The following is a 7649-nucleotide window of genomic DNA, read 5'->3' as shown; positions in this document are numbered from 1 at the left end:
TTCAGGCTACTAATTGCTCCAGGTTGCTGCATGGAAGGGCAAAGGTCTGTATGGTGGTCAGCAGAGGAGCACAAACCACAAACCCTTGCGACAGGTACAGATTTCTGATTCAAGGCCAGCTGGGTTACCAAGTTGACCAACGCATCCAGTTTGCCTTCAAGCTTCTTAGTTTCAGATGATGCAGATGGGTTTGTAGCTACCTCATGCGCTCCTCTAATGACTATGGCATCATTTCTGGCGCTAAACTGCTGGGAGTTGGAGGCCATCTTCTCAATTAAATTTCTGGCTTCAGCAGGAGTCATGTCTCCAAGGGCTCCACCACTGGCAGCATCTATCATACTTCTCTCCATATTACTGAGTCCTTCATAAAAATATTGGAGAAGAAGTTGTTCTGAAATCTGATGGTGGGGGCAACTGGCACATAGTTTCTTAAATCTCTCCCAGTACTCATACAGGCTCTCTCCACTGAGTTGTCTAATACCTGAGATATCCTTCCTGATGGCTGTGGTCCTGGAAGCAGGGAAAATTTTTTCTAAGAATACTCTCTTAAGGTCATCCCAGCTCGTGATGGACCTTGGAGCAAGGTAGTACAGCCAGTCCTTTGCCACTCCCTCTAATGAATGAGGAAAAGCCTTCAGAAATATGTGATCCTCTTGGACATCTGGGGCTTTCATGGTGGAGCAGACAATGTGAAATTCTTTCAAATGTTTGTGCGGGTCTTCACCTGCAAGGCCATGAAACTTTGGAAGCAAATGAATCAGTCCAGTTTTAAGAACATATGGGACATCCTCATCAGGGTATTGGATGCACAAGCTTTCATAGGTGAAATCAGGTGCAGCCATTTCCCTTAGAGTCCTCTCACGAGGTGGAGGTTGTGCCATGTTCTCAGAATGTGCAAAATCAGAATGCTCAGAATCAGAATGCTCAAAATTATAATGCTCAAGATCAGGATGTTCAAAATCACCAATAACAGAATGCACAGATTCACCAGTTATGGAATGCTCAGAATGATCAAAAGGTATAAAATGATGCCTAACTAATCTATGAAATGTCCTATCTATCTCAGGATCAAAGGGTTGTAAGTCAGATGGATTGCCTCTAGTCATACACTACATTCAGCATGCACACAACTAGTTGCCTTGTCATGTAAATAAAGGTGTAGGTTTGAACTACAACTACCCTCAAATGATATCCAAATGACTTGAAATTTTGTGAGCAACCTTATAAAATGATGAGAAGATAGAACAAAAAATTTCAGACAAAAATTCAAAGTCTAACTATGAAAGCTAAAATTGGTAGGTTAAGAAAAATAAGTGAATAAAACTTGAAAAATAAAAAACTTTTGACAGAATCGCCTTTTTTGGATGATGGAGACCTCAGCCGGCCTACAGCGGCTGCCACGGCGTAGGAAATTTTTTTCTACCCCAAATGCATATATAATAATTGCGATTCTGATAACCGGAGCAAAAGTTATGGCCGTTTGAAGTTTTGACAAACACAAAATTTGCTAGTTTTTTGGAACTTTCAAATCTGACCAAACTAAAGGCTCTAGCTATTTTTCCCACAAAATATGGATTAAAAGAAGTTACCACAAAAAAATTCAGCCAAAAATAACAACCCTAGCTACTAAAACAAAAAATCCCAAATAATTCAGCATGGGTGGTCGCTAAAATCCGTCTCTAATTGATTTCTACTACTACTCTGTTTTTCCGCAAGCTGATTTCTACTACTACTCTGTTTTCAAGCACAATCTTCACAGCAAAACACCCAAGACTAAAACAGGGGAAACGCTTAATGGGAAAACTGAAACAGAACACACATTAAACAAAATATCAGGACACTAAACAACACTAACACACATACTAACACAATACTAACAATTAAACATAAAACACGAAAGGATTAAACACACAACACTAGCTAGCTATTATGAACCTTTGGACACTGCTCCCCGGCAACGGCGCCAAATTTGATCGAGGCCGTACCCGAATCAAATAAACATGAAAATGCAGTAACTAGGAAGTGATCCTAGGTCGTTTCCCAACGAGCAGTGACAAGCCAAATGTTCATAATATACTTGCAGTAACAGTAACGATGGGGGGGGGGTGGTTGTTTGGTAATTAAAGAGCAGAACAAATAAAATGGAATACGAAACTACTAATATTAAAAACGGGTTGTTTCCTCTGATTCAGAAGCCACTCTCTTATCCTGGGTTATGGAGAATTCGTCCCTAACAGTCAACCACTTAATCCAACCCTATTTCAATTTACTAAGCGAAAATCAACTTAGGGTTTTCAATACGTGATTAGGCACCACATACACCAGTTAGCCCTTCGTCCATTAAGCATGAACGCAAGTTAGGCTCAGAGGCAATTAATCGAACACGAAGCGTGCACTGATTAATATTCACGAAATTGGGAAAACTGGTGAAGGGAAAACTGCCAGGAAACCACATTACAAACGAAACCTCAAAGAGAGTTGAGCTTCGTCCTCAAAAGGAAACAACACCAGAAAATCTAGCCTTCCATGAATTCAAACAGAAAACGCAAATGAAACATGAAGCAGAAACGTAAATGAACAAGAACGTAAATGAACAGAAACGTAAATGAAAGTAGAAGAAGAAGCAAGAATGAACTCGTAATTAGAAGCAGAAAACGGAAATTTGCATTAAGAATGAAAATTGTAACAAGGGAACAGAAAAACGTGAAAACCTAAAACCAAAGCTCTGAATAATGAAAATAGCATAGCAGAATAGAATGCCCTGCATGAATCCCAAGGCAGCTATTTAAAAAGAGTCACTCAAAGTCACTGGGCCCTATTACAATACTCTGGCCCAAAACGAAATAAACACTAAACAACATAAAATAAAATTGCGAAATTTCCTAATTAGAAATTAACTAAGGTAAGCGCTGCTTTATTTGCCCTCTTCAAGTCCACAACCAAAATCCGGATTAAGCCCAATGTTTCATTAATTCCTGAAATTAGATTAAAAACATCAAATTAGCTAAATGAGCCCAAATAATAAAACTGCCTAATTAATTGACAATTAAGACCAATCAATAATTAAAATGGTGCAAAAAGGGTTTAGAAAATAGAAGAAAATGATGGCACATCGGGAACCAATTTGGAAAATTATACGCAGTATTATTTTTGAAGTAAATCAGCCATGAATGCTTGAATTTACTATTTTGATGCCAGAACACATTGGTCCAGGCGTCAATGTAATCCCAATAATTATATCCTGCAGGGTCAAATGGTGCAGAAAATTTTTTGGGTTGGTTTAAGTTTGAGCCATAATGTCATGGTTGCATAACCTTCAAGATCTGGATTGTGGAATGGGTATTTAGATTTGGATCTTTGGGGTGTTTGAAGTGTTTAATAGATACTGAGTTTGTATCTATTAGAATGAATTCGTAGAATTTGCGGGTTTTGTTTGTGGCTATTGGCCTGTAATGGAATCCCGGGGGGAATACTTTGGCGGTTGCTTTGAAAGGATTCTTGTCCCAGTATTCTGGTTCCATTTGTAAAACATTGAAAAATTTGTTTTTTGAAATGTAACTATTACCGGGTTGTGGTGTTGATTCTTTTTGAGTCAACGATTGGCTTGGTTTTTGGTTACAGATAGTTTTGGTCTGTTTGGCTTTTTGGATTTGTTTTTGCAGGTCTGTTTCAGAATCATCGTCTGATTCTGAGGCCATTTCTGCCCAGGTCTTTTTGGCTAATTTTGGTATTTTGGTGAGGCCTATATCTTCTAAGGCCAAGAGAGTTTGTATTGACCAGGCATAGTCAGCCACGGTCTGTTTGGTTGTTGTTGGTTTTGGGGATTCCTGAGTTGATGACTCAGATTTGACGGTAGTTGTCTGGGTCAATGACCCTTCAAGTTTTCCTTTCTAGGTTGATGACCCAGTCTGGGTAGGGGACCCAGAAGATGTTGTAGTTGCCTTTTTGGTTATTGGTTCTGGTAGAGCCAGTAGAACTTCTTTACCTTTTGTACTGGATCTTCCTCCTCTGCCGGAGGAACTAGACACCTTAGGAGGCATCGGGAATTTTCTGTAAAAATTCACGGGTGAGGTAGTCAGGTAAAGAGTTGGAAGAGCCCTTGATATATTCTATATTAAAATCAAAGACACTTAAAATTGCTTGCCATCTTGCTAAAATCTGTTTTGAGGCAAGGTTTTTTACATCCTTCTGTAAAATGACTTTGGCTGATTTGCAGTCAACCCGTACTAAAAATTTTTGATTTAATAAATCAGATTGAAATTTGGAAATGCACAAAACAATTGCCAAAACTTCTTTTTTAACAGTTGAATACTTTAATTGTGCAGGATTCCAGTGTTTTGAAATATATGCGATGACATGTTCTTGACCATGTACTTGTTGTTTGAGGATGCCACCGTAACCAATGTCTGATGCATCAGTTTCGACAATTTTGAATGCCTGTGGAATGGGAAAATACAGACATTTTATGGATTGGACTTTGACTTTGATTTCTTTAACTGTTTGGGTATGGAGGTCAGACCAAGGAGGCGGATTTTTCTTTAGCCTATCATGAAATGGTTTGACAATATTGTTTAAGTAGGGGACCAATTCTCCTACGTAATTTAGACAACCTAGAAATCTTTGTAACTGGGTTTTGTCTAAGATTTGGTTGGGGAATTTGCTAGCAAACTCTATTGACCTTTCGATTGGAACGCTTGTACCTTGATAAATATGGTAACCAAGGAATCGAATTCGTGTTTGGAAAAGATTGATTTTTGATTTGGAGACTGCCAAACCATTTTGTTTGATGATATGGATGAAGGTTTGGAGATGTTTGAAATGTTGGTCAATGTTTTGGGAAAAGATTTAAACATCATCTATGTAGACAATGACAAATTTTGAATAGGGATTAAAAATATCGTTCATAATTTTTTGAAATTCTGAAGGGGCATTCTTCAGTCCGAATGGCATCACGTTCCATTCATATTGCTCGAAAGGTACAGTAAACGCTGTTTTGCACCTATCTGATTCTTGGATTTGGATTTGCCAAAATCCAGATTTCATATCAAATTTTGAAAATATCTTTGCAGAATTTAATCTGTTAAGCAAATCTTTTTTGTTTGGAATAGGATATCTAATCCATTGTAATTCTTGATTTAGTGGTTTGTAATTTATGACTAAGCGGGGTGTTCCACGCTCAATCTCAGATTGTTTGTTGACATAAAAAGCCGCACAAGACCATGGGCTCTTGCTTTTCCGGATTAGGCCTTTATCAAGCAAATCCTTGATTTCCTTTTGACGGTATTGAAGAAGTTCTTCATTCATTTGGATTGGTCTGGCTTTTGTGGGAATTTGTTTTTCCCTAAAGTCTTTCTCATAAGGGAGATCAACAATATGTTTCTTTCTGTCCCAAAATGCATGTGGCAATTCAGAACAGACGGTCGATTCAATATGATTTAGTAAAGATTGAATTTTTTCTTTTACTTGGGGTTTTCCCAGTTGTATCTGAATATTATTAAAAGATACCTCTTCTTTTAAGAAGTTAATTTGATTAATCTTATTTTCTATAAGATTTATATTTCTGGAAATTGGTTTAGTAGAAAAATTAAATATAATTTTTCTTCCTAAATAATTTGTGGTTATTCCTTCATTAGATATTTGGATGGGAAACAGGGCTCTAATGAAGGGCATTCCAAAGATTACTTCATTCTTAAGGTTTTTAACCAGAAGAAAGTTTGTGTTAATCTTAAGACCTTGGTTTTCAATGATTGCATTTGATAGCTTAAAATTAATTTTTAGTTTTGAGCCGTTTGCCGTACTTAATTTTTTTGAGGTTTTCTCAAAGAATTTTGTAGGAATTAATCCTTCTAAAATGCAGTTTGAATCAGCCCCTGTGTCAAATAGGGCCATTGTTTCTAAAACGAAATCATTAATAATTATTTTTATGTTTATGTAGAATTTTTGGATTTTAATCTTGTTGATTAATCCCATAAACATGTCATCTTCTAAATTTTCTGGTTGGTTTTCCTCACTGTTGTTGGCGCTTTTAGAATCACTATCTTCCTCAAGTTGAGAAAGAATGATCTGATGAATTTCTTGTTGTTGACGAAGTTCTTTTACCTCTCTTTTTAGATTGTTAATCTCTGTTTGGAGATCTTGGATTGTCGTTGGTTTGGTTGAGGAATTTTCTAATCTCTTGAGTATGTTACTTACATCAAATTTGTTGTTTGTGATAAAATCCTTTTGTCTAGGTTTTACCACTAATGTTTTCTTGAGTTTTTCCAAGAAAACCTTCTTTTCCTGGGGGTCAGGTATGGAATTGATTGCTTCAAACAAGAGATCTTGTTCTCTCGTTAGAGTATTGATTTGCCCATCATCATCATCTGTTGATGATAGTTGGTCATCTTGTTGGATTAGATTTAGGTTTTCATCGGAAGGCTCGGAGGATGACGTTTCTGTTTCTTCCTCTGAGGTTTCTATAAGCAAATTGTTTATTTGTTCTTCAATTGCTGGTTCTAGGTTGAGGTTTCTTAACTTCTTTTTTAGTCTATAATATTTGCTTATGTGGCCTTGTTTTCCACAATTGTAGCACGTTATTTTTGATTTTGTTTTTTATCTAGGATTTTCTATTTCTCTACTGGTTGATGGTTTGTGTGAGTATCTCCTCCTTGGAAATCTCTTTGTATTGACCGGTTTATTCTCATGGATTTCTTTTCTTGAAGATTGTTTTTTCTTTTGCTTTGGACAGGCCGGTAGACCAAATTGTTCGCAGAAAGAACCTAAATCTTTCTTTGTTTGAGCCTTTTCTTTGGCTAATTGCCTCTGAATTTTGTCATCCTGACAAATTTTTAAGGCTACCTTTTGAACGTAAGAAATTAATTGGCCATAGCTTAAACTTTCATATGGAATATCTCCATTGGCAGATTGACTACGGATTTTATCTCTAACCTTGTCTCCTAATGATCTGGGAAGACCGGCTAGAAATTTTTCTTTCCAAAAAGGTTGTTGACTATCTTCTCTTGTGTGAACCCTAGTTAGGAAAGTATCTCTGTACCACCTAAAATCTGCTAAGGTTCTACACTTAAGATTTGATAATAATTCTGCAGACCTATCTTTCCACAAGGATGGGTCTCCAATGAAATGTTGGGCTATTGTAAAAATTAATGTGTTAACAGCGTCAGGAATCTCTTTATCATCGTCATTAGTAATGACTTTTCCATTGAGATCCGTCTTAACTGCGCTGTAAATTTTTGACTTTTCTTCGTTAGTGAGATAATTATCCCACCATCCTTTCAGTTGTCCAGAAAATCCTGCCACTAAGATATCTATAATGGTTTCTTCTGAACATTCATGGGAGGTTTGATAAGCCGTGGCTACCATGGTCATATGTTGTAGTGTATTCATGATGTTATACTCTGTTTGTGCATCTATGTTCCATTCATAGATGTTGTTTGCACTAAAACTCTTAAAATTGTTTTCACCTCTTTCCTCAAATAGTAGGTCAGGGGCAGTTGGACGTTGATAATATAATTTGGAGGGTGTTTTCCAGTGTTTGGAATTAATTGGATTTATATTCTTTTCTGACACTGATCCTATCTCAGTTGTGTTATCTGAGTTTTGGTCACTATCTTCATTAATAACATTAATTAATTTGGAGGTACTTCTTGTTA

At 36.9% G+C, this 7649-nt stretch overlaps 1 non-coding gene across 1 annotated transcript; it reads left to right on the top strand.

Moving 5' to 3' along the window:
* Positions 1-396: 396 nt before the first annotated feature.
* On the top strand, positions 397-503 carry LOC113000340 (small nucleolar RNA R71). Its single transcript, XR_003265630.1, has one exon. It is a non-coding gene; the product is annotated as a small nucleolar RNA R71 (small nucleolar RNA).
* The last annotated feature ends 7146 nt before the right edge of the window (positions 504-7649 follow it).

The sequence above is a fragment of the Glycine max genome, chromosome 18 (assembly GCF_000004515.6).
Source record: "Glycine max cultivar Williams 82 chromosome 18, Glycine_max_v4.0, whole genome shotgun sequence".
Classification (NCBI taxonomy): Eukaryota; Viridiplantae; Streptophyta; class Magnoliopsida; order Fabales; family Fabaceae; genus Glycine; species Glycine max.
Note: the sequence above shows the minus strand (reverse complement) of the source record. Positions and strands in the feature narration are given on the sequence as shown.